Source organism: Eschrichtius robustus, chromosome 18, assembly GCF_028021215.1.
Source record: "Eschrichtius robustus isolate mEscRob2 chromosome 18, mEscRob2.pri, whole genome shotgun sequence".
Lineage (NCBI taxonomy): Eukaryota > Metazoa > Chordata > Mammalia > Artiodactyla > Eschrichtiidae > Eschrichtius > Eschrichtius robustus.
Window position 1 is genome coordinate 16,460,604 of NC_090841.1, and position 27,438 is coordinate 16,488,041.

Consider the following 27,438-nt stretch of genomic DNA (forward strand, 5'->3'; position numbering starts at 1 on the left):
GCAAACAGTACAGAAATATTTAGCACGAAAAGCAGATCCATTTTCCAGTCTTTTTCTGCTCATGTACATACGTCTTCATTCATTCAGCAAACGCTCATTGAAAACTTAATATTTTTCAGGCACAGTTTTGAAACGCACAGTGACGTTAACACGTATCTGTAGTGTTAATGCTTATCTATATCTCCAGAGAAATCTTTAGGTTCTTGTGTGTGTGGATTTAGAATATTTGCTTGTTTTACATAAATGAGATCATGTAGTGTGTATTCTCCAACCTCCAACCTTTTTTGTTGTTGTTGTTATTTTTATTTATTTTATTTATTTTGGCTGCGCCGGGCCTTAGTTGCGGCACGCGGGATCTTTTTTTTATTTAGTTGTGGCATGCAGACTTCTTAGTTGTGGCATGCATGTGGGATCTAGTTCCCTGACCAGAGATGGAACCTGGGCCCCCTGCCTTGGGAGCGCGGAGTCTTACCCACTGGACCACCAGGGAAGTCCCCCTCCAACCTTTTTTTCCCTCCAATTTAACAATATATTTTGGAGATGTTTCATGCTGGTACATAAGCATCTGTGTTACTTAGTTTCATCTCTGCACAGTATGGATGCACCATAGTGTATTTATTCTTTTCTCACGGGTGGACATTCTGGTTGCTTCTGTTTTTCCCCCCTCACAAGCCATGCTGTAGTGGACATCCTTGTATGTAATTTTTCATGCTGACCTTTGAGTATTTCTCTAGGATAGGTCCCCAGGCCAGGATTGCTGGTCTGAAGAGTAGCCTGTGCCTTTTCTACAGATTTCAGAAATCAATTTGACAACATTATTGTGCGCCCTTTTTGGGTGAAATTCATCTAGGCCCTGGTGGAGTAGAAATGAACGATAAATGGATTAATGGATGGGCAGAGAGAGGCTGGTCAATAGATGATTCTTAGTGGGATGACTCTGCATTTAATGGAGAAGCTGGGAGAGCACCTCTGAGGGAGGGGCAGCTTGTATGGAAGAGGAGACTCTTCCAACCCCCTGCCGTGCCCCCATCTCTCTGCCCAGCAGAAAAATCCTTATCTTTCCAGATCAAGCTCAAGATCTGCCTCTTCTTGACACTCTGTAACTGCCTCTGCTCATGCCATGCCTCACCCTCTTCTGGATTCCTTTGATAATGGTATTAGCCAACATTACTGAGCTTACTATGTGCTGGACACTGTATTGAAGCACTTTATATTCCTCCAGGTACACTCAGTTAATCCTCACAAAACCTTTTGATGTAGGTATTTTCTTGTCATCACCATTTATTCAATAATGTTTTTAGTACAGGCATACCTTGGAGATACTGTGGGTTCAATTCCAGACCACCACAGTAAAGCAAACAGGCACTTTTTGGTTTCCCAGTGCATATAAAAGTTATGTTTACACTATACTGCAGTCTATAAAGTGTCCAATAGCATTATGTCTAAAAAAAAAAGTACATATCTTAATTTAAAAATAACTTTATTGCTAAAAAATGCTAACCATCATCTGAGCCTTCAGTGAGTTGTAATCTTTCTGCCAGTGGAGGGTCTTGCCACTGCCAACTAAGAATTGTCACTCGCCACGTGGTTCTACAAGAATGAAGTCACTGGCCACTGCAGTTGCTGACCTTCAGCACACCCTGAAAGGAGTTCAGGGCGGAGATCAGGAATGAGACACTCTGTGCTTTGGGAAAAACTGGCAGAACAGGCCTTCAGATAGTTAGATATTTTCAGGAGATTTTATGAGCCCAATTTCTTGTATCTTCTCATATCTAGAAAAGCACTAAAATCATTAATGGAGACCTCTGCTCCTCGTGACTAGCAGCAACCTTCTGCCAAAATGTATGCTTGATTGCATGCAACTCCCCTTCACTAAAATCGTATATATACTGACTCCCCCCCATCCCCCCACCTCACCCCACCCCCTCACCTTCGGTCAGTACCTCAGTGTGGATGGCTGCTGACTGATCACGTGGTGGTTGCTGAAGGTAGGGGTGACTACTGCAATTTCTTAAAATAAGACAGCAGTGAAGTTTGCCACATTGGGACTTCCCTGCGGTCCAGTGGTTAAGACTTTGCCTTCCAATGCAGGGGGTGCAGGTTCAATCCCTGGTCGGGGAGCTAAGATCCTATGTGCCTCGTGACCAAAAAACATGAAACAGAAGTAATGTTGTAACAAATGCAATAAAGACTTTAAAATGGTCCACATCAAAAAAATCTTAAAAAAAAAAAAAAGTTTGCCACATCGATTGACTCTTCCTTTCGTGAATGATTTCTTTGTAGCATGCAATGCTGTTTTTTTTTCTTTATAAATTTATTTATTTTATTTATTTATTTTTTGCTGTGTCAGGTCTTCGTTGCTGCGCACAGGCTTTCTCTAGTTGTGGCGAGCAGGGGACTACTCTTCGTTGCGGTGCATGGGCTTCTCATTTCGGTGGCTTCTCTTGTTTCGGAACACGGGCTCTAGGCGCACGGGCTTCAGTAGTTGTGGCATGCAGGCTCAGTAGTTGCAGCACACGGGCTTGGTTGCTCGGCGGCATGTGGGATCTTCCCAGACCAGGGCTTGAACCCGTGTCCCCTGCATTGGCAGGCAGATTCTTAACCACTGCGCCACCAGGGAAGCCCGCAATGCTGTTTGATAGCATTTTACCCGCAGTAGAACTTCTTTCATAATGGGAGTCAATCCTCTCAAACCCTGCCACTGTTTTATCAACTAGTTTGGTAAAGTTTACATAATATTCTGAATCTTTTTTTGTCATTTCAACAATCTTCACAGCATCTTCACCAAGAGTACATTCCATCTGTGAGCAAATCACTTTTTTGCTCATCCATAAGAAGCAACTCCTCATCGATGAACGTTTATCATGAGATTGCAGCAGTTCAGTTACTTCTTCAGGCTACACTTCTAATTCTAGTTCTCTTGCTTTTCCACCACATCTGCAGTTACTTCCTCCACTGAAGTCTTGAACCGCTCAAGGTCATGAGGGTGGGAATCAATTTCTTCCAAACTCCTGTTAATGTTGATACATTGACCTCTTCCCATGAATCATGAATGTTCTTAATGGCATCTAGAATGGTGACTCCTTTCCAGGTTTTCAATTGACTTTGCCCAGATCCATCAGAGGAGTCACTGTCTATGGCAGCTATAGCTTTACAAAACGTATTTCTTAAATAATAAGATTTGAAAGTCGAAATGACTCCTTGACCCATGGGCTGCAGAATGGATTTTTTTGTTAGCGGGGATGAAAACAATATGAATCGCCTTGTATTGGGTTGGCCAAAAAGTTCTTTCGGGTTTTCCCATAACAGCTTACGGAAAACACGAACGAACTTTTTGGCCAACCCAATACACGTTCATCAGAGCTCTTGGGTGACCAGGTGCATTGTCAATGAGCAGTAATATTTTGAAAGGAATCTTTTTTTTCCGAGCAGTATGTCTCAAATGTGGGCTTAAAATATTCAGTAAAACATGTAGGCAGACGTGCTGTCATGTAGGCCTTGTTTCATTTGTAGAGCACAAGTATATTTAGCATAATTCGTAAAGGCCCTAGGATTTTCAGAAGAGCACTGGCTTCAACTTAAAATCACCAGCTACATTAGCCTCTAACAAGAGAGTCAGCCTGTCCTTTGAAGTTTTGAGGCCAGGCATTGACTTCTTTCTATTTATAAAAGTCCTAGATGGCATTTTCCAGTAGAAGGCTGTTTTGTCTACACTGAAACTGTGTGGTTTAGTGTAGCCACCTTTGTTCATTATCTTGGCTAGACCTTGTGGACAGCTTGCTGCAGCTTCTACATCAGCACTTGCTGCTTTACTTTGCACTTCTTTGTTGTGGAGATGGCTTCTGTCCTTAAACTTCATGAACCAACCTCTGCCAGCTTCAAACTTTTGTTCTGCAGCTTCCTCACCTCTCTTAGGCTTCATAGAATTGTAGAAAGTTAGGCCCTTGCTCTGAACTGCTGGTTGGTGGAGCAGTCAACACACACATTTTATCAACTAAGTTCATCCTTTTATGTGGGGGCAGTTTGTGGTGCCCCAAAATAATTATAATAGTAACATCGAAGATCACAGATCACCATAACAAATATAATAATGAGAAAATTTGAAATATTGCAAGAATTACCAAAATGAGGCACAGAGACACAAAGTCAGCGGATGCTGTTGGAATAATGGTGCTGATAGACTTGCTTAATGCAGGGTTGCCACAAACCTTTGATTTATTAAAAAACACAGTATCTGTGAAGAGCAATAAACCGAGGTGTGCCTGTATCTACTATGTGCCAGGCATTCTAGGCACTGGGGATCCAGCTGAGACTAAGACCCTGCCTTCAAGGAACTTGTATCCTAGAAGGAGATACAGAAGAAAAAAAAAAAGAGTAAACAAATAGTGCTATTTCTGGTGCTGAGAAGTGCTATGAAGTGCATGAATCAGGGTAGGGGCATTAGGATGACGTGGGAGTGGAGATACTCTTTGAAGCAGGTGGTCAGGGAATTCTTCTCGGAGGAGGTGGCATTCGCATGGAGACCCGAATGACTCAGATTTGGGGGGAAGTGTTCTAGGTTGAGGAACCAGAGGGTGTCAAGCTCCTAAGTCAGGAGTGACCTGAATGTTTGAGGAAAAGTAAGAAAGCCAGAGTGGCAGGAGCAGAGGGAAGGAGGGGAAGCGGTACAACACGAGGTCAGTGTTCGTCATCTTTACAGTTGGGGAAACTGAGGCAGAGAGAAGTTAGGTAACTTGCCTGAAGTCCTACAGCTGGTAAGAGATCTGGGATTGAGTCCCAGCTTGGCCTTTCTTACTTTCTCAGATGTGTATTTTCTTCCAGACTTACTTGACAATTGGTCATACCACCTGCTTTGATTAAACTTTTCTTTGCAATATAGATTTTTAAAATTTTTTATATTTATTTATTTATTTATGGCTGTGTTGGGTCTTCGTTTCTGCGCGAGGGCTTTCTCCAGTTGCGGCAAGCGGGGGCCACTCTCCATCGCGGTGTGTGGGCCTCTCACTGTCGCGGCCTCTCTTGTTGCGGAGCACAGGCTCCAGACGCGCAGGCTCAGCAATTGTGGCTCACGGGCCTAGTCGCTCCGCGGCATGTGGGGTCTTCCCAGACCAGGGCTCGAACCCGTGTCCCCTGCATTGGCAGGCAGATTCTCAACCACTGCGCCACCAGGGAAGCCCCGCAATATAGCTTTGAATAGAGCTTTTCTTTGCAACTCTGTGCTTCTTGAAAGTGAGTACCAGGTTAGTATCATTTAAAAAACACTCTCCACAGCAGATAATAGGTGACCACAATTGCTCTCAAATAAATGAATTAGAACATGATCCCTTCACCTGGTTTTCTCTTCAGAGGCCTCTCTGTGGGGCATCAGTGACCCTCCCTGAAAGGGAGGTGGCCCATGACCTGGCCATTAGCCTTCAGTACACGGACATTATGAGCACCTTCCATTCGCCTCATGCTGGGCCAAGCAGAGGGATGCACAGATGAACAGAGGTCAGCCCTGTGCTCTTGGAGCCAACAGACATAGGTGCTGGGACAGAGGTGTCTTCACAGTGCAGCACTCACGAGAGTGATCAAGTGATCGGCTTCTCCTGGGAGCGAGGGAGGCAGAGAGGGAGGGAAGGGTGCAGGAAGAACTTCGGAGGAGGTGGTGCAGGAGTGAGGTCTTGGAGGAGGGGTGGACGTTGGCTGGACACACAGTAGAATGGAAAGAAGGACGTTGCCGGCAGAGCCCAGCATGTGCAAAGGTCCAAGGATGGGAATGGAAAGATGCATTTGGGAGGCTGTGAGTGGCTTGAAAAGTGATTATGGAAGGCCCTGTTTTTCAGGTCAGGAGTTTGGACTTTATGCCCGAGAGTGGAGAGTTTGAGCGTGGGACAGCAGTCTTGAGACACTCCTCAAGGGAGTGGAGCTGCTGGAGACTCGCTAGAGGCCTTGGACAATGACCAACCCCATGCAGACCACAGGTGGCTGAAAAGCCTAAAAAGGAACTGGGAGTTGGCTGTTTTGCCCCATTCCCCGTGGAGTCTACACTCCTAATGTCAGAGGCCAGTGGTGGTCCTGACAGCAACAGCGCAGAGCAGAGTTGGTACTAAAGTAACCGGGTAATAAACTATGGGGGTGTGAGCACTGGCTTTTTAAATGCGTTTTTATCTTACATTTATTTATTTTATCATACAGTCTCTTCTCCATTGCAAGCATGGGGATGGGCCAATGACACGAGTACAGTTCACCAATACCATAGCACAGATCGCAAGGACGTATCCAAATTCAGGAGTGCACAATGTTATTTTTATCTATAGGATTGGAATCATTGCCAGGTGAAATTCTGGAATGTCTGTGACTTTTTTTTTTAACCAGGTTAAAGGAGAAAATCTGAGCAGATCAAAGGTTGATGAGATAAAGTAGAGGGCAAAGCAGAGAGTGACTTTTTATTGTGATGTAACTAATACTGCAAATAAGACTTTTAAAACACCAGGAATTGTGAAATCTGTGGTAGAATGTAGCAGTTTTGTTGAAGCCCCAATTTCTCCTGAAACTAAAAGTAACTCTGCATTGGGCATTAGAAACACTTAAAATTCTTTAGGAAATTATTATTATAAAAGTAATTTAACTCCATAACAAAAATTTGGAAAGTAAAGACCAAAAGGTGAAATTTACTTCTATTCCTGCCAGTCTTAAGATTGTTAAAAAACAAAATTCAACCGAGTAAAGATCTAATTGGCTTTATTTAATTATTCATGAATCAGGCAGCCTTCTGTCTTAACAGAAAGAAGGGGGCTCCAAGGAACCGTACAAAATGGAAGACTTATAGGCAGAGTGAGGCGGGGCAAGAAAGTTATTGTAGCAAAGAGTGGACTGTTTCAGGTAAGGTCAACTTCCTGTTGGGGAAAGCAGGGGTTTATCAGGCAGATTACCCCACTAGTGCTTACCAGGTAATTGCAAACTGACTGGTTGAAGGTCATGACATTCCTAGGAGAGGCTGAAGTTGCAGTTAGGTTACGTATTAAGTCTCGGTTTACTGATGTGGGGCTGAGCACAAGTGACTCCATTTGGGACCTGTTGTTTCTTTCTTAACAGGATGACTGTTGTTAGCATGTTTGTAAACTTCCTTTATTGTTTGCTTTTGCTGCACTAGTTATTAGTTTTTAGAAATAAAACATGTATTCTTGCAACTCAAAGATAACCAGTATTAAAATCTTTGCCATATTTCATTCCAGTCTATCTTCATTTTTTTCCTCTTTTTCTAAACCCAGTGGTGCTAACATTATAGATTTACTTTTTTTTTTTTTAATAAATGAGGAAAGTGCTTTTTTTATTTTATTTAAAAAAATTTTTTTTTATTTTTTAAATTTTTTATTTTATTTGTTTACTTATTTATGGCTGTGTTGGGTCTTCGTTTCTGTGCGAGGGCTTTCTCTAATTGCGGCAAGTGGGGGCCACTCTTCATCGCGGTGCGCGGGCCTCTCGCTATCGCGGCCTCTCTTGTTGCGGAGCACAGGCTCCAGACGCGCAGGCTCAGTAATTGTGGCTCACGGGCCTAGTTGCTCCGCGGCATGTGGGATCTTCCCAGACCAGGGCTCGAACCCGTGTCCCCTGCATTAGCAGGCAGATTCTCAACCACTGCGCCACCAGGGAAGCCCTAGATTTACTTTTTAAAAACAGTTTTAAAAGCTGTCCATCAATGGGTCTGTTATTATTATTATTATTATTATTGAGTCTGTGGCCTCTCTCTGTCCTGACAGACTCTTACAGTCTTACAGTCTGAAGTATTCTTTCACTGGAACCCTGGACTTTCTTGTCCCTCCATCCCATTGCCCCAGCATCAGTGTACAAACCGCGCTCTCTGCTCCTACACCAGAGCAACAGAATTGCCATGGAAATTCAGGCAACCATGTGGTTGGTGCCACTGACTATCGAGATTAGAAACAAATTGCCAGTGGAACCACGTGGTTGGTGCAGCTGGCAATTTGTTTCTAACCTCAATTGTGCCTGCAAATGCCTTTGTCTTGTTATTAGTCAACCTCCGAGTCACTCTTTCAAGCCTTTACCACCTACAGCGAGACCTCTGCTCAGTCTCTGCCTTCCCTTATCCTCCACAAATGACCTCACTTCTTTTTTTAAAAATAAGTTTATTTATTTTTGGCTGCGTTGGGTCTTTGTTGCTGCGTGCGGGCTTTCTCTAGTTACGGTGAGTGGGGGCTACTCTTTGTCATGGTGCGCGGGCTTCTCCTTGCCGTGGCTTCTCTTGTTGCGGAGCACGGGCTCTAGGTGCGCGGGCTTCAGTAGTTGTGGCTCGTGAGCTCTAGAGCGCAGGCTCAGTAGTTGTGGCACATGGGCTCAGTAGTTGTGGCTCACGGGCTCTAGAGCGCAGGCTCAGTAGTTGTGGCGCATGGGCTTAGTTGCTCTGTGGCATGTGGGATCTTCCCAGACCAGGGTTTGAACCATGTCCCCTGCACTGGCAGGCGGATTCTTAACCACTGCGCCACCAGGGAAGTCTCTGACCTCACTTCTTACCTCGAGAAAATTGACACCACTGTGTGTAATTTTCTTCAACTTTCTGCCTACCTCTACGCATCTTCTCCCCAAATTTTGTTTAGATCTACAGTCCGTTTTCAGTTGCTCATCTCTAGTCTCAGGAGGCCCACCTTCCTTTCAAGGTTCTCTTCTCTCCCCGTGTCCTTGACCCCTGCCCCTTCCTCTCTGCCTGTTCTGGAGCCTTTACTGGTGTGATCAGGTCTTGTTTTGTTTTTTCTTCGCCTCTAGTCTTTCCCTCTCTCTGCAGACTTCTCCCCTTCAGCTTATAAAGTCATCCACCTGCCTTCATTCTGAAGTCTTTCATTGCCTCGTGTCTCCCACTGGCTGTTGTACTACTTCTCCCTCCCTTTCTTCCTCAGTCTTTCAGAAAATGTCATCTGCACTTGCTTGTTTCCATGCCTCTACTCACTTTAATATTTTCCCTTCATTATTTTATTAGTTATTGAATATAAAAGAAATCAATATATAAACACACATGCATAGTTATAAAGCATTAATGAGATAGAGAACACCTGTGAACCTACCACCTGACCGAAGAACAAGAGTATTATCAATGCCATGGCTTCTACCCAGCTATTCCCTCCTTGTCTTCTTGTGTGACCTGTAGAAATACCCATTGTAGAGGTAACCACTGTCCTCAATTTTGTGTTTGTTGTAACCTAGCTGTTTTGTGTGTATATGAAGTTTTATCACACATACATGAATGTCTGAACAATACATTATTTAGTTTTGCTTGTTTCTGAGTTTTGTGAAAATGATATTATAGTGTGTTTAGTCTTCTGGGACTAGCTTTTCTCACTAGAACATTACATTTCTAAGATCCGTTGCTGTGCAGTGTGCCATTGTGGGAATGCAGCACAGTTTATCCATTCTCCTTGAAGGATATGTGGTGCTTTGTAGGTTTTTGCAGTCTGTCCACTTCTATTGCCTCACCACTCTTCTGAAACCTTTTTTGTTTAGGCTTCCATGAATGCCAAAGGCATATCCTCTCTAATTCTTATTTTAATGGCCTCTCTACTACATTAAAAAAAAAAATAGCTAGATTGAGATATAATTCACATACCATACAATTCACAGGTATGTGCAATCATCATCACAATCAATTTGAGGACATTTTCATCACCTGAGAAAGAAATCCTGTACCCTTTAGCTATCACCCCCCATTTCCCCATAACCCCCATGCCTAAGCAACCACTATGCTACTTTCTGTCTCTATAGATTTGCCTATTGTGAACATTTCATGTAGATGAATCTCTCTTCTTCCTGATCTCAGGGGGAAAGCTTTCAGCCTTTTACCATTAAGTAGGATGTTAGCTGTGGGTTTTTCATGCTCTTTATCAGGTTGAGGAAGTTCCCTCCAACTCCTAGTTCGTTGAGTGTTTTTATATGAAAGGATTTTGGATTTGGTCAAATGCTTTCTCTGTGTCTATTGACATGACCATATGTCTTTTGTTTTTTATTCTGTTGATATGGTGAATTACTTTAATTGATTTTTGGATGTCAAGCCAAACTTGGATGCCTGGGACAAATCCTACTTGGTCATGTAGTCTTTTTTTTTTCATATGTTGTTGGATTTGGTTACCTACTATTTTGTAGAGGAATTTTGTGTCCATATTCATAAGAGATACTGGTTTGTAGTTTTCTTGTGATGTCTTTTCTGGTTTTGGTATCAGTGTAATACTTGTCTCAGAATGAGTTGAGAAGTGCTTCCTTCTTAACAAATGTTTGATAGAATTCAATGTTGAAGCTGTCTGAGCTTGAGCTTTTCTTTTGGGGAAGTTTTTTTTTTATTATTGCTAATTGAATATCTTTACTTGTTACAGGTTGATTCAGAGTATCTATTTCTTCTTGAGTCAGTTTTGGTAGTTTGAGTCTTCCTAGGAATTTGTCCATTTCATTTAAGGTATCTGTTGGTATACAATTGTTCATGGTATTCCCTTATAATCCTTCTTATTTCTGTAAGATAAGTAATAATCATCTTTCATTTCTAATTCTAATAATTTTAATCTTCTCTCTTTTTTCTTGATTATTCTAGCTAAAGGTTTGTCAATTTTGTTGGTCTTTTCAAAGAATCAGCTTTTGGTTTTGATAATTTCCTCTATATTTCTATTCTCTGTTTTTCGCTATTCCACTCTAACCTTTATTATTTTCTTTTGGGTGCGTTGAATTGTGTTCTCTGAAAGATATGTTGAAGTCCTGAGTCCTGGTACCTGTGAATGTGATATTATATGGAAATAGGGTCTTCTGCAGATCTAATTAGTTAAATTAAGATGAGGTCCTACAGCATTATAGTGGGCCCTGAATCCAATCACTGAATTTGTTATAAGGACACCATGTGAAGACACAGAGAAGAGAAAGCCATATGATTACAGAGGCTGATTGGAGTGATGCCTCCATAAACCAAGAAATGCGAAGGATTGCCAGCAACCACCAGGAGGTAGGAGAGAGACATGGAACAGATTCTTCTTCAGAGTCCCAAAAAGGAAAATCTTGATTTTTTAGCCTCTAAAACTGTGAGAGAATAAATTTCTAATACTCAGTTTATGGTATTTTGTTACAGTCCTAGGACACTGATACACCTTCTTGCTGCTTGCTTTAGGTTTAGTTTAGTCTTCTTTTTCCAGTGTCTTAGGCAGAAGTTTAGGTTATTGACCTGAGATCTTTCTTCCTTAATGGAGACATTCACAGCTATAAGTTTTTTTCTAAGCACTGTCTTACCTGCATCCCATAAGTTTTGGTATGTTGTGTCTTCATTTTCATTCATCTCAAAGTATTTCCTAATCTCCTTTTGATTTCTTCTTTGACCCACTGGTTATTTAGGAGTGTGTTGTTTAATTTCCGCATATTTGTGAGTGTACCATATTTCTTTCTGTTACTGATTTCTGATTCCATTGTTGTCGGAGAACATACTTTGCATTATTTCTATTCTTTTAAATGAATTGAGGTTTGTTTTATCATCTAACATATGGTGTAGCCTAGAGACTGTTCCATGTGCACCTACCTGGAAAGAACGTATATTATACTGTTGTTGGGTGGAGGGTTCTGTAGATGTCAGTTAGGTCTAGTTGGTTTATAGTGTTCATGTTTTCTATCTTGTGATTCTGATACCAATTCCAATGTGTGGTTTTCTTCCCCTACACCAAGCAATTCTCGGGCACCAGCTGGGTGTCCTATAATTTAACTCAATTCTGAAACTGTCTCTCTGGAGATAGCATCAGATCCCACAGGTTAAGGGCTCAGTCCTGCAAGACTGGCCCCTTCGCCCACCCACTTCAGACACCAGTCACAAGTCCAGGTTGTCACCTGTGCTTGTGACCAGCCGGCTATAGATCAGAGGTTCCAATAACCCCCTCTTTGGGTTTAATTTGCTGAGGGAGCTCACAGAACTCAGAAACATTTACTTATTAGATTGCCAGTGTATTATAAAAGGTTACAACTCAGGAAGAGCAAGATGGTAGAGATGCATTCAGCAAATTATGTGGCAAGGGGCACAGAGCTTCCATGTTCTCTCTGGTCATGCCACTCTCCCCAAATCTCCACGTGGTCACCAACCTGGAAACTCTAGAAGACTAGTCCTTCCGGGTTTTTATGGAGCCATGAATGATTAAATCATTGGCTGTTGGTGACTGAACTCAATCTCCAGCCACTGTACCCTCCCCAGAGGTCTGGGTGGGACTGAATGGTCTAACCCTGTAATCACCTCCTTGGTTCCCCTGGCAACCAGCTCCTATCCTTTGGTGATCTAGGGTCTTTCCAGAAGTCACGTCATTAGCCATAACAAAAGACACCTTTTTCATCACTTTGGAAATTCCAAGTGTTTGGGAAACTCTGTGCCAGAAAGGGAACAAAGACCAAATATGTATTTCTTATTATAAATACTATCACATATTTCCTGGTTGATCTTCTGCCTAGTTTTTGTCAGTTATTCAAAGTGGATTTGAAGTATCCAGCTATTACTGTTGAATTGTCTTTCTTTCCATTTCTGTCAGTTTTTGGTTCATCTATGTTTGTATTCTGTTTTTAGATGCATATATTTATGACTTTTATATCTTCCTGATGGATTGACTTTTATCATTATAAAATGTACCTTTGTTTCTGATAACAGTGTTTGTTTTAAAGTCTATCTTGTTTGATATTAGTGTCGACAAAAAAATTAATCAATAGTTGACCTAAGAAAGAAATGGAGAATTTTATTTGAGCTAACTTGAGGATTCTAACCTGGAAGACAGTCTCTGAGAAAGCTCTGAGGCCTGCTCTGCCCATTAGAGGTCAAAGCACAGTTGTATAAGTTTTTGAGGCAAAGGTTATGTCAAATGACAGAATATTGACAGTTTACACAATCCAGATCTGCACTTACAAAGCAAGTAGTGGGTCATCATGACCCCTCTGAAGATTAAGAAGGAAGGTTATCTCCTAAGGAGTCGTGACCCCTCACAGGATTAAGAAGGAATGGTGTCTCCTACGGAGGGAGGTCGCGTTAACACAGACACACAGCACACACCAAAGGGGAGGGAGGGGGCCCACACGGGCAGAGAACAATTTTATGTTTTAAACTTTTCTTGTCTTGCCATAAAATACGAGTTTTGTTTTGTCATTAGCAGAGCCACACCAGCTTTCTCGTGGTTGCCTTACGATGGCTGCTAGGACCCCAGCCCTCTAATTCATGCTGTGCACGGCAGAAACGGGGACGGGGTGAGGACAAACCCGCCCTCTCTTTGAACTCCTGATTCTCCTCAGGAGCCCTGACAAACAACTTTTTCTTACATTTCATTCGCCAGAACTTTGCATCCGTTTTCAGCATTTCAAAATTAGAAGATTTTTAATGTGTAAAACTCTGGCTACTTCCCTTCTCTTGGAAACTCTGGTGACCCCAGGCCATTTGCCGGGAGCTGGGAGGAGCTGGGAGGAGCTGCCTCTTTTAGGTGGAGCTTGAGCTCTCCATGTGGCCACAAGCCCTACCCAGCCTGTCCTGCTCACGTAGGTCAGTGCCTCCTCTTGGTAGTGTTAAACAACTGAGTAAATTTGAAGTGGCTGGCATCCTGCCTAGCGCTAGAAGGCCGCTCCAAGGAGCAGTGGTACAAAATGGAAGGCTCTTATAGGTGGAAGGATGGGGCATGAAGGTATCAGCCAAAATGGGGGGGGGGGATTATTTTGGGCCCGGACATCTTTGGCGGGGGGAAGGGAATGGCAGCGATCTTTATCATGCAGATTATCTCACTAGTGTTGATTAGGAAATTTCAGATTGACTGTTTTAAAGGTCATCTTTCTGAGAGGGGTTGAAACTGCAATTTAAGTCTTGATTTGCTGCAGTGGGGGGCAAATGACTGCGTTTGAGGCTTGTTATTTCTTTTTTATTTTTGAATTTTATTTAATTTATTTTTTTATACAGCAGGTTCTTATTAGGGGGCTTGCTATTTCTTTTTAACTGTAGTATTTGAGCCTAGACTGCTGGCTTGGAGGGAAAAAGGAATGGGTAAGTGAAGGAGGAGAGAGCCAGCTCTGCCTGGGGCACCTTCTGAATGTTGGGTATCTGTCTGAAAGTTTAGCAGTCCATGTTTGATAGCAAGCAAATAAAGTAAGCTGTTTTTGGTACGCTCTGTCATTCATTCATTCAACAAATAGTCACTGAGAAACTTTAAAACACGAGCACTGTTTTCGTGCTGGGAATATAGCAGTGAGTGAAGAAAATAGACAGTTCCTACACTTGTGAAACTTACATCCTAATTGGGGAGACAGTAAACAAATCAGTAAACTATATGTTATTATATCAGGCAGTAGTTGAGCACTGGAGAAAAATAAGTAGGAAAGGACCATAGGAAGTGGGAATGTTTGAAATTGTACCCAAGATAGTTGAGGAAGCCCCTGAGAAGGTGACATTTGAGCAGGGACATTAGAAGGAGAGGAAGTGAGTCATCTGGATACAGGGGTATGGGGCGGGGATATTTGTAAGCGGGGGGGGGTGGGGGGGGTGGGGTGGGGGGGTGGGTGGAGGGGGTGTGGGGGTGCAGTCGGGACAAAGGCCCTGAGGCAGGAGCGTGCCTCGCTTTGTGCCAGGACCAGCAGCATTGGAATGGTCTTAGCAGAGGAGTGAGGCGTGTGAGGATGAGCTGAAAGGGAGAGGGAGAGGGGCCAACTCCACCCGTTCTTCTAGGCCATCATGAGGATTTTAGGTTTTTCTCTAAATACGTGAAAACCCCCTGGAGGGTTTTTAGGGGGACCTCCTCATTTCCACTTTAAGAGGATTCCTCTGGCTTTTGTTTTGAGAACTGACTTTAGGAGGTAAAAGCAGAAGCCAGGAGGTCACTGTGGAGATTATTTTAGTAATGCGGGTGAGACGTGCTGGTGGTGGCCTGCACCGCGTTGTAGTGGGGCTGCTGAGAAGTGGTTGGATGCTGAATGTATTTCGGAGATAGAACCGACAGGATTTGCTGAACACTTATATGTGAATTTGAAAGGAGGAGATGATTGTCATCCAGGATGAACGCAAGGTTTTCTTTCCTGAGCGAGTGGAAGGAAGGAGTTGCCATTTACTAAGATGGGGAAGACTGGAAGAAGCAGGGAGAGGACATGTGGACTAAAAAAAAATGCACAGTGTGAGAGCAGTGAATTTCAGTGTTATTCGGGGACCATACTGAATTCTCTAGACCAGGAGATAGCCTCTCGGTTTACTCTGAGGAACTGTTCCAAAGAGGCAAGGGAAGAGCCAGGATATACATATGAATTTTTTGCTGGAAAAAACAGGTAGTCAAATATAAAAAGATCACAGCTAATCACAAAGCACAGACTTCTCAAGTTAATGATTTTAGTGCTTTTCTTTGCATGGGAAGATGCAAGAATCTGGGCTCATTGAAATTTTTCCTTAGATATGCATTTTAACTGTCTCGGGGCCAGCATATCCAAAACACAGAATGTTTCCTGTTTTTCTCCAGCCTGAATTCCCAGCAGCATGCATTTTCGGTGGGTGACTGCAGCTGCTTATGGCTTGATCCTTGTAGAACTTGAATGGCAGGCGACATTTTTTTTCTTTAGGGACATCATATCGGGAGCTCAGTCTTAGACAAGTTAACATTTGAGATGCATATTAAATATCTAACAGGAGGTGTTAATTAAGCTTTTGGGTCCATAAGTGTGGAGTTTGGGAGTTACTGGCTATAGGTGGTATTTCTTTCTTTCTTTCTTTTTTAAATATTTATTTATTTATTTATTTGGCCGCGTCAGGTCTTAGTTGCGGCACGTGGGATCTTTGTTGTGGTGCGCGACCTCAGTAGTTGTGGCCCGTGGGCTCCAGAGCACATGGGCTTAGCTGCCTTGTGACATGTGGGATCTTAGTTCCCGGACCAGGGATTGAACCCACGTCCCCTGCTTGGAAGGTGGATTCTTAACCACTGGACCACCAGGGAAGTCCCTATAAGGTGGTATTTCTACTGGACTGAATGAGATCACAAGGAGTACAGACAGGGAAGAAAGCCAAGGGCTGAGCTGGGAGCCACTCCAGCCCTCAGAGGTCTGAGGACTCGTCTCTCGTGAAGGACTCTGAGGAGGAGCTGCCAGCGGGTAGAAGGAAAACCAGGAGCTCTGGGTACCTGGCGGCTGACCTTGGGGTCCTTACAGCTCCCCAGGCTCTAATCAGGTGGGCGGATGGCTGAGATGTCTGCAGGTGCTTTTCTGATCCTTTGTTTCAGGAAGCAGGGAGCACGCTCATGATTGGAGACAGAGGATGGGGGGGCGTGGAGGTCTGCGGAGGAGGGAGGGTGTGGGGCCCCGGCCTGGAGGGTGAGGACCAGGGAGATGGAACCGGACTGCCGGTGGCACCGAGGCTTCTCCAGGTTAGTGGTCAGGAATCAGAGCGTGGCCAGCCAGCCTGGGCGTGTTGTATTTTATCCCTGTCGAGCTCCGAGGAGACAGACCTGGAGAGTGTGGGAACTTAGAGGTGAGCAGCGTTGGCCCCAGATAAGGAGGGCGGCCAAGGAAGTTGAAGGCACATGTGATTCACTGCAGAGTCCCAGGGCTGGCTTTGACTCTGATAGAATCTCCGTGTTTCTCTTTTTGGCCCCATGCAGTCTCTTCCTAATGTGGAACTATTATCATTTTTTTCCCTCCGGGCTGTTCAGCCACGTGCAGTTTTGTTGAAGAGCACTGCCTCCGGTGAGCTTGCCTAGGTGGCATCTTGTAGTTGTTTTTGTTTCCTGCCTTGCTCACAAGCTAGTATAAAAGTCACGCTGCGCTAGCTGTTTCAGTCTCAGAATGGCCAGTTCCCGGGGGCGCACGGAGCAGACCCCACAGTCCACCAGTCCTTCCTTTGGCAAGTCCTCCTTCACCCCCAGCACCTCATGTCGGAGTGGTTTCTTTCTACATCAACACTCTCCGCTACTGGTCTTCTCTCCGAACTTGCTAATAAACTCCCGAGGGCAGAAAGTGTCTCTTGTGTCTTCCTTTGCACGAAGCACGTAAATGTCTGGCTCTCAGGCGCTAACTTATCTTCAGTGCTCCCATTCGGCCTCTGCGGTGTATGGGAACCTTCCGGGCCACTGCTTCCCAGCACACAGCTTAGTGTCAGGTTCTGTCCTCCTGTCCCGTCACGGGATCCCGGCTCCTCTGCCGGCCTTGGGAGGACTGACCCAGGGTTCATTCTGAGAAGCCTCCCCCTGGGTGGAGCCAGGTAATCCTGGTGAATGCTGAAATATTTGAGCCAGATGCACCTCCTCCAAGCGGGGTCCTTTGTCCCCGAGGTTCATGGAAACAGGAGCCGCCCATCTGCCTCTGGGCCCAGGCTTCTCGGGTAATAATAGCATTGCTTAGGGGACACCAAAGCGATTTTTCTTTTTATACCGAAAAGACTCACAGAGCCTGGGGAGGTGGGTAGGAGAGAAACAAGATGCATTTTACTTTGGAAAGTTGCTGAAAAACTTTGTACAGGTGGGAGGCAAGATATTTTAGTGCAGGGAGACACTTGAAGCCTGGTAGTTCTAGAAGGGGTGTGAGACACTAATGGAGTTTGTCCTTGCGTCGTGATGAGGATGAATATCCTCCAGGAACACCATGAAAATCCAGTCTGTAGTCCAACTCAGAGAGTGTTTGTTTAACATCTGATATTTGTTCATCACCTCGTTAAATCTATGGGCAGATGAGACATAAGGACCTTGTCTTCTAGGAGCTTACATGTTTCCTGGTGTTGGGAAAATTAATCAAGTAGTCTTGTTCAGGTTTCAGAGACAGAAGCAGGCCTCTGCCCGACCTGTGACCCTACCTGGACCGTGCTTGCTTGCACACCTAACAGTTGCTGCTAGCAAGTCAGGTGACCCTTACGATCAGAAAGGGAGTGGGTCTTGGAATTTCTTGAGCCCCGGGGACCTGGCCAGTCCTGCGGGGTCTGGAAAATCTTGTGACTCACATGATGAACCCAACAGCATTGCTAAAGTGTATCCAGAGCTGCATTTTTGCACGCAAACTGATGATATCCATTTGCGGCCTGGGATTATAAACGGAAGCCCCCAGAACTCCAATCTGAAGTCTCGTCCGTGGGGTGGACGCACCGCCCGGGACCCTTCCCAACTGGGGCTCCAGATTGCTGTCCCTCGGGACTTCCCAGCTGCTGTTTGGATCTGGAAGTAGGTGTCGGCCCAATTCAGTGATGTATACTCTGTTGTGTGTCTCTAATATTCTTATTCCTTTCCTTCTAATGATTGTATATTAAAATTAAGTTTAATCACCTTTCATTAAAGAATTGATTAAAGCTGTTTATTTTTGTGTAATGAGCGGTTATTTTGCCAGTGAATCCAACGAACCTTAAAACCAAAAGCAGGCTTTCGACAAAACACCTGGTGCTGAGCGCATGCTTGGCCAACTATGGACTTAGCTGAGTGCATTCTCCGTGGAGGGAGAAGGCTGGTTCCCCAATAATACCTGCCAGGTCTGTGGTGTTGGTTTTAGTGATACCGGAATTCAGATAAGGGAGGGAGCCCCGCCAGGCTGGGTGGAGGCGACTCCCTGAGAGGCAGGACTTAAGGGATAAGGAGGATTAGATGGGGAGGGGCAGGAACCTAGGGGTCAGGTGTGAGGAAAGGGGGTGGTGCCAGAAAGGGGAGTTTGGACTTGATTCTTTAGTCTGGGAGCCTGGCTCATGTCCTGGCTGTTTTGCAGGTCCCTTAGATTCCAAAGGAACCAGGGCGAATCCACCATTTCCATCCCCAGAATTGCCTCCCACCCAGTTCCTCCTCCTCTCTGCCAAACTGGAAATGGCATGTCACCCTCAGGTCCTCTCTTGCGTCACCTGCTGTGATCTCTTGATCTCGGAGCCCTGAGGGCCTCCTCTGCTATTAATCCCACTCTGCTATTCATTTTCTCTGCTCTTTGTAACTCTATAATCCCCCTTCCTGAGTTCTCATGCCTGCCCAAACTATTTCTAAATCACAGATGTAATCATGTAAGTCCTCTGCTTCAAAACTGGTGGTTCTCCCCCATCCACGGGATAAAGTCTAAACTTCCTACCCTTTACAGCCTAACCTGGCCCAGCCTCCTTCTTCTGGCTGTGTTCTGAGTCTGAGTGACCATTTAGGAGAATTAAAATTATTTTACAGTAAAGTATTCAGATTTTCCATAGTTATTATGCTAACAGGGTAGGCTATTCAAAAGCACTTAGAACATATGAGGCCAACGTACTTTCCTTATTAACTATTCATAGCAACAGCACAGAAGCAGATAACGATCCCGTATCACCAAGGAAAAATTGAACTAAGAGTAGTAACTCATATTTGAAAAGATAACAGAAAGATAAATGACCTTTGGGGAGGATTTCCACCCAAAATGGTAAAAAAAAATTTTTTTAATCTGGTGCTCAAAGAGATGGAAACACACTTATGATGCCCAATAAAGGAAATGTGAGGTGGTCAGCAGGCATATATAGCTCCTGACAGATCCTATCAGGAAACATGAAAGCCTTAGGTAAGGAAGTAGGATTTGAGTGATCACGGGTACACCAGGCTCATCTACGCTGACTCCTGCATGGGTTTGGGGGCCAAGGTCCTTGGCATCAAACGTGCCTTTCCTTTTTGGGTCACTGATTTGAATGGCATGTCTTGGAAGTGGAGGTGGATTCTTTTTTGAGCACATGGAAGACAAGCCAACTCAGACACAGTTGGGAGCTGGCTGCCCTGAGCGTGTTTCGGAAGTGGGAGCAAATAAGTAGTTACATCTCCACGGACTAAATGAGAGGCGGAAGAATGAGGAAGGGTCTTGAAGGACTGACCCGTGGGGAATGGACCCGTGGTGAGCCCGCCTTCTCTCAGAGAGAACAGGTCTCTTGGTCAGGAGTTCTTGGGGGGCAGCGATGGCAGTTTTAATGGGGGAGGAGGGGTGATTGTAGGCAACCCATAAAGAGGCAGAGTCCGCAGGGACCTTGAGCAGAAGAGGACGTGGTTCTAAATTCCCTCTTCTGGTGCACGCCCCTGTGACCCCCTCTTCCCCGACTAAGGGCACATTCAGCTGGGGGGAGTAAACCAGGACACAGAGTAACCGTTTTACCAACTGACTCAATTCCGTCCTCAGTGTGGACACCCTGCACGTGCTTGCCGCAGGAGGTGCTGCCAGGGCTGGCGGCTGGCGGAGCTGTTCCTCCCATGGGGGGTGAGGTCGCCTCCTTCCTGTCTCTGAGCGGGCGAGGGTGGGAAGGTAGGCGGGGCTGCCCGGCAGAGCACGAGGCTCCCCGATTGCCCCACCGTCTACGCCACCGTCGCGCGTCTCCTTCCCTTAATCCTCCTCTGGAGCAGTGGTAGCCTCAGAAGCCTGAACTGCGTCTTAGTTCCCGACGGTTCTGCCACATATAAAATACGGATGAGTCTTGTTAGCCCGTGAGTTTCTGCAGTCAGCTCTTAGTGAAGTCAAGCTGTTGGTCCAAGGGAGAACAAAGCTGCAGGAGACATGGAACTCTCTTACACCTTCTTGAAAAAGCAAGTCCTGTTGCCTGGGAAATACTGTTCTCCCCTAGTGATCTGCACCCCGCCAGCGCTGGAGCTATGGAAGAGGCAGCTGAAGTTATTCCAAGAAAGCGCTCGAAGTTTGGTAGTAAAAGGAAGTGATGTTTCTCCCCTGCCTCCAGGCTGGTCTCTTGGGGAGTGCACAGGGCCAAAAGGAAACTGCTCAGTGTGGGGACGTGATTGCGTGCTGGTCTCCTGTACACGCCAGCCGGGTGTCCTAGCAGCGCTGGGTGCGCGCGGGGCCGTGTGCAAACATCCCCAGTGCCGGATGCAGTGGATGAGTGAGAGGATGCCAATTGGTTTGATAGGGGTAGATAAACAAGAGCAAGTATATATACAGCGGTGTGCAGCCTGCTCAAGTTCCTGAAGGCTTGGCTGGCAGCCTCTCCCGGGCTGGCTCCGGGGCAGAAGGGAACCTGCGTGACTCGGCCTCCGAGTTAGCCTCTCCTCTGCTAGTTAGGGGGACGCTTTTCGAGCGTTTTCTTCTAACATGACCAAATAGCCTGGAGAAGGTGAACTGCTGTTGTGCGAGGTGAAGGTGTGACTGTGAACACGGCGATGGAGAGAGCTGGGGGCCAGACGCCTGGGAGCCCTGAGCCGTCCTTCCTGGTGACTCTGGGTGACCCTCAGGTGACCCTGCTGTCTGTCCACAAGCGGTGGTCCTTCAGGAGGAGCCCTAGGGCCACGGGCTCCTCTAGACCAGTGATTTCGGAGGAGGAATGCTCTCCCCCATCAGAGAAGGGAGAATTTTCACAGAAAGTTTTGACCAGAACACAGGAGGTCAGTTCCAAGCAGGTGAGTGCCGTTGGAGAAGGGCTGAAAAGCCAGGAGGGCTTTTAATAAAAGCTCCAGGTTATATATAGGTGGAGGTTTCCCGCGTGTCTTACGCCAGAGGGGCCAGGAGCAGCTCTGGGGTAGGGAGTGAGCCAGGAGTCCAGGGGAATTTTCCAGAGATTAAGTCCATGGTGGATAAATCTTGGCTTTTGTTGCTCCTTATTTTCAGGATATTTTGTAAACCTCTGTGGTGCACAAGTTTCCCAAAACGCAAATCAGACAAAAATGGATTTTTTCCTTCTTTTTATTTTTTAACGTGTTTACCTTATTTTGTTAATCTTCACATTTCAGCTGAATAAGCATTTTGAAAATGTTGCTGCCCAGTGAACCCGCTCTTCTTAAGCAAACGAAAGGTTTGTTAACCCAAACGTCAGGTCATGTTCAAACGCAGGGCGATGTAACTAATGCTTTGTAAAAATGGTGCTTCAGCAGTATTTCTGGGTGGGATTGGTGGTCTGTGTGGGGTCCTTTTCATTGACGTGAGTAGATGGAAAAAAAAAATACTACTTAGATATAAAGGGAAGTTTTCATAAGTCCTTTTTGCTCCTTGAAGAGTTATTTTTGTTTCTTCTGGTGTTAATTGTTTAAAAAGTCTTTAAAAGTAAGGGAAATTTTGTGAGTAGAGATTTTTGAAATGTACTATGCAAGAGATATTTGTATGTTGATGGAGATTTATGAACATCCATTTATGCAGTGCACAGTCAACTTTTATGTTTCTAGTTGAATGTCTTAAGATAGCAAAATAATTTTTTTTTTTTTTTGTAAAATGCTTGAGAGCATTTCTTTCTTTTTTTTTTTTTTGAGAGCATTTCTTTAAAATGTTCAAACTACTACTTGACATAATTCAGCCTATGTCTGAGGTATTTGAATGTGAAATATTCTAATTGTTTTTAATGGCCACTTCCAACCTCATGGAATGAGGAAAGCAACCTGAAACTGGCCTGGGAGCCCTTCAGAAAGGAGGGCTCTGGGCTGGAGGCCAGGCTGGAGGCCGGGGTAGAGGCTGTGGCTGCAAAAGAGTCAGGTGCAGATCTGCGCCCTTGCTGGCCTATGGGACCTGGCAGGTGAGCCCTTGGACTCCTCCAGCTTCAGATTCCTGGAATGAGAAGTCCTGCCTCTCTGGGACGTGAAAGCACCTTGTCGAGTACTCTGTAAACGCACAATGGTATCATCTCTGCCGAAATGATCTTCAGCAGGACTCCCAGCGTGGAGATGTGTTTGGTGCTCTCTGAATGTCTGGTAGAACTCTGTCAGCCAGTTAATCCATCTGAGCACAGTTGCAACTATTTTTTTCTGAAGCTCTGATTGTAAAAGCAACACCTGCTCATTATACAAAACAAATTTAACATGAGGCAAGGGGAATATGGAAAAATATAAAGAAAATGGAAACAGCCACAGACTTCAGCCATTTTGCCACTACACACGTGAATATGTATACGTGAGTTTTTGTATGTGTACATAGTACTATATACCTTCTATTTTTTACTTAATATTTTGTGGATATATATACACACATACACACACATACACATGCATATACATTATATAATTTAAATTAATTACCCTCAAATGGGGGAAATTTGTAGTAGCTGGTTTATGATAAAAACCGCCACCGTGTCAGTTACAATTGAGTATTTGTTCACTGTTACAGTGTATTGACTCAAAGTCTGCTATAAATCAAACTCTGGATCTACTTGAGAGCTATCTTATTTAGTACTTGGTATGTGGAAGGGACTTGTCACCTCATTTAATCATTATCCTCCTTTAACAAACAGAAACCTGAGATCAAGAGGTTAGGTAATCTGGGGACTTCCCTGGTGGCACAGAGGTTAAGGATCCTCCTGCCAATGCAGGGAACACGGGTTTGATCCCTGGTCGGGGAAGATCCCACGTGCCGCAGAGCAACTAAGCCCGCGAGCCACAACTACTGAGCCCGCTTGCCACAACTACTGAAGCCCGCGCGCCTAGGGCCCATTCTCCGCAACAAGAGAAGCCACCGCAAGAGAAGCCCGCCCACCGCAACGAAGGGTAGCCCCCGCTCGCCGCCAACTAGAGAAAGCCCGTGTGCAGCAATGAAGACCCAACACAGCCAAAAATAAATAAATAAATAAATAAATTTATTTATTTAGAAAGAAAAAGAGGTTAGTTAATCTGCCTGCAGGATTTAATACCAGGTGTGTCTGAGGACAGGCCCCTTGCTTTTCTGTTGGGACAGGGAAGTATTTAACATGTTGGGTGAGATAGGGTTTGAAAACATGAGTATTGCAGAGCTGCTAATCCACAGTGAATGAAAAGTTAGCTTTTAGGTTACGCATTGTTCACAAAAGACGCAGGTAGCTGCTCTTAAGAAAACATTTCAAGATTGTGTTTGTGGTTAGTGGATTTGTGTGCTTGTATTTACATTTCTCATACCACGTAGAGTATGTTCTATGCGGTTTAGAATGAAGACGTGATGTTGGGCAAGGGGTCAGTTTCTTCTGTGTTTTGGACAGAGGGGGAAGTGCCTTTCTGAAAGGCATAACTGGTCAAAGCATAGTCTGGAGAGGCCATCCCTCCCTCCCCCTTATGTTAGATTCTCCTCTTCGCTGGCGTGAGCAGGCTCCGTGGGTCAGGCCACGCCTGGTGGGCTTCCCAGGCAGTTACTCCACCACCACCCCTACCCTGCCAGGAGCGTGCTCACCAAAGAGGAGAAGGCGGGGGCCTCAGCGCCCTGGCCTGGCTCTTCTGGCCCTGCGTCCACAGGCCTCCCCGGGACTCTTGTTTCCTCTCAGGCCTGGGACGATGGCCTGGAAAGAAACAGGCTGCTGCCTCTCAGAACCCCTCTGGGGAGTTGTGGGCAGCGGAGATTCCTGGCCCTTGATCCAGCTGGAGGGCGTAGGGAGTTCCCCTTTCTGCTCAGCACTGCCTGCCTGGGCCTCCTCTCCCATGGCCTTCCTGACGGCTGTCGCCAAGCTAGGCCGCCGTGTTACGTGTCTTTCTCTTCCACATCAGGCAGCGTATCAGTCCACGGTAAGTAAGCTGTTGAGTGAGTGAACAAATACGCGAACCGGAAGTGATTTCTGTGGCAGGAGGGAGGACTGATGTTGGAAGCACTGAACTGATTGATGACTGTGATTAAGTGTTGGGTTGTGGGCTTAACCATTTTAGAAGGCAACCTACAGGAGTCTGTGCTGGGTGAGGGTGGGCAGGCTGGGTTTTATTTTTGCCTAGAGGAAACCAAGACAGCCCAGCTGGCACAGGCGCACCCCTGCTGAGTAAAGGAAAAAAATGGCTGAAGGGGGTGATCTAGTCACTTAAAGATGTCACTAGCAAATTGTCATGGGATCATCATCAACCGTACTACATACAGTATTATTCACTTTTCTAGAGAACTTGTATTTCTTTATTTTCCCCTAAAATTAGTGTCTGCTGGATATAAACATCAATAACAAAATATAGAAGTGTGGCTCTCTTCCTCTAGAAAAATAGGGAACAGTGTATACTCTTACACAGTTCTGCAACTTTTTCCCCCTTTAATCTACCAGGGATGTCTTTCCATGTCAATACATGTAAACTCACCTTTTTTAAAAAGCCACTACATAAAATTCTATTGGATGGATACTTTATGTAACCTGTTCTCTATAGAAGAATATTTAGATGGTTTCCACATTTTCACTAGTGAGTGTACCAATGGACATTCTCATGTCACTGTATATCTATATGATGAAATACCCAGAAATGGAATTACTGGGACAAAGGCAATGGGCATTTAATATCTTGACAGATATTGCTTCATTGCTCTCAAAAAGGTTGTCTAAATTTACTTTTCTACCAACATCATCTCATATAGTGAGTGACATCCGTCATCTCATATAGATTTTTTTTTAAAAAGGGAAAAAAATGTTTTTTTTTCTTGTGATGAGAACTCAGGATTTACCCTCATAACAACTTTCATATATACCATACAGCAGTGTTAACTATCGCCGTCATGTTGTGCATTACATCCCTAGTATTTATTTGTCTTATAACTGGAAGTTTGTAGCTTTTGACCACCTTCATCCTATTCCCCCTCACCCCCGCCGCCTCGGGTAACCACAAATCTGATCTCTTTTTCTGAGTTGTTTTTTTTTTTTCCTTTTTGTTTTAGATTCCACATATAAGTGAGGTCATACAGTATTTGTCTTTCTCTGTCTGATTTAGCATAATGCCCTCAAGGTCCATCCATGTTGTCACAAATGGTGGGATTTCCTTTTTTTATGGCTAAATAATATTCCATTGTGTATATATACCACATTTTCTATATCCATTCATCTGTTGATGGACACTTAGGTTGTTTCCATGTCTTTGCTATTGTAAATAATGCTGCTGTGAACGTGGGGGTGCATATATCTCTTCAACACAGTGTTTTCATTTCCTTTAAATAAATACCCAGGAGTGGAATTGCTGGATTATATGGTAGTTCTATTTTCAATTTTTTGAGGAACCTCCATACTGTTTTCCACCGTAGCTGTAACAATTTACATTCCCACCAACGGTGCACAAGGGTTCCCTTTTTTCCACATCCTCACTAGCATTTGTTATCTCTTGCCTTTTTTTTTTTTAGACATCTTTATTGGAATATAATTGCTTTACAATGTTGTGTTAGTTTCTGCTGTACAACAAAGTGAATCAGCTATACCTATACATATATCCCCATATCCCCTCCCTCTTGCGTCTTCCTCCCACCCTCCCTGTCCCATCCCTCTAGGTGGACACAAAGCACCGAGCTGATCTCCCTGTGCTATGCGGCTGCTTCCCACTAGCCATCTATTTTACATTTGGTAGTGTATATATGTCCATGACACTCTCTCACTTCGTCCCAGCTTACCCTTCCCCCTCCCCGTGTCCTCAAGTCCATTCTGTATGTCTGCATCTTTATTCCTGTCCTGCCCCTAGGTTCGTCAGAGCCTTTTTTTTTTTTAGATTCCATATATATGTGTTAGCATACAGTATTTGTTTTTCTCTTTCTGACTGACTTCACTCTGTATGACAGGCTCTAGGTCCATCCACCTCACTACAAATAACTCAGTTTCTTTCTTTTTATGGCTGAGTAATATTCCATTGTATATATGTGCCACATCTTCTTTATCCATTCATCTGTCGATGGACACTTAGGTTGCTTCCATGTCCTGGCTATTGTAAATAGAGCTGCAATGAACATTGTGGTACATGACTCTTTTTGAATTATGGTTTTCTCGGGGTATATGCACAGTAGTGGGATTGCTGGGCCATATGGTGGTATCTCTTGCCTTTTTGTTGATAACCATTCTAACAGGTATGAAGTCATATCTCATTGTGGTTTTGATTTGCATTTCTCTGATGATTGGTGATGTTTATCACCTTTACATGCATCTATTGGCTCTTTGTATGTCTTTGGAAAAATGTCTATTCAGTTCCTCTTCCTATTTTTAATTGGATTAATTTTTTTTGCTATTGAGTTGTATGAATTCTTTATTTAAATTTATTTTATTTATTTATTTTTGGCTGTGTTGGGTCTTCGTTGCTGCCCATGGGCTTTCTCTAGTTGCGGCCAGCGGGAGCTACTCTTTGTTGTGGTGCGCGGACTTCTCATTGCGGCGGCTTCTCTTGTTGCGGAGCACGGGCCCTAGGTGCATGGGCTTCAGTAGTTGTGGCATGCGGGCTCAGTAGTTGTGGCTCACCGGCTCTAGAGCACAGGCTCAGTAGTTGTGGCGCATGGGCTTAGTTGCTCCACGGCATGTGGGATCTTCCCGGACCAGTGCTCAAACCTGTGTCCCCTGCACTGGCAGGCAGACTCTTAACCACTGCGTCACCAGGGAAGCCCAGTTGTATGAATTCTTTATGTATTTTGAACATTAACCCTTTATCAGAGATATGGTTTGCAAATATTTTTTTCCGTTCTGTAGGCCGTCTTTTAATTTTGTGGATTGTTTCTTTTGCTGTGTAGAAGCTTTTTAGTTTGATGTAGTTCCATCTGTTTATTTTTTATTTGGTTGCTTGTGCTTTCCGTATCATATCCAAAAAATCATTGCTAAGACCCATGTCAAGGAGCTTTTTTCCCTATGTTTTCTTCTAGAAGTTTTATGGTTTCTGGTATTGC

General features: G+C 44.6%; 1 protein-coding gene across 1 annotated transcript in view; it reads left to right on the forward strand.

Annotated features, from left to right (window-relative positions):
• ATP7B (ATPase copper transporting beta) overlaps nt 1-27,438 on the forward strand; it is a 76,609-nt gene that overhangs the window by 1,263 nt on the left and 47,908 nt on the right. The gene's annotated exons all lie outside the window — the stretch shown is intronic.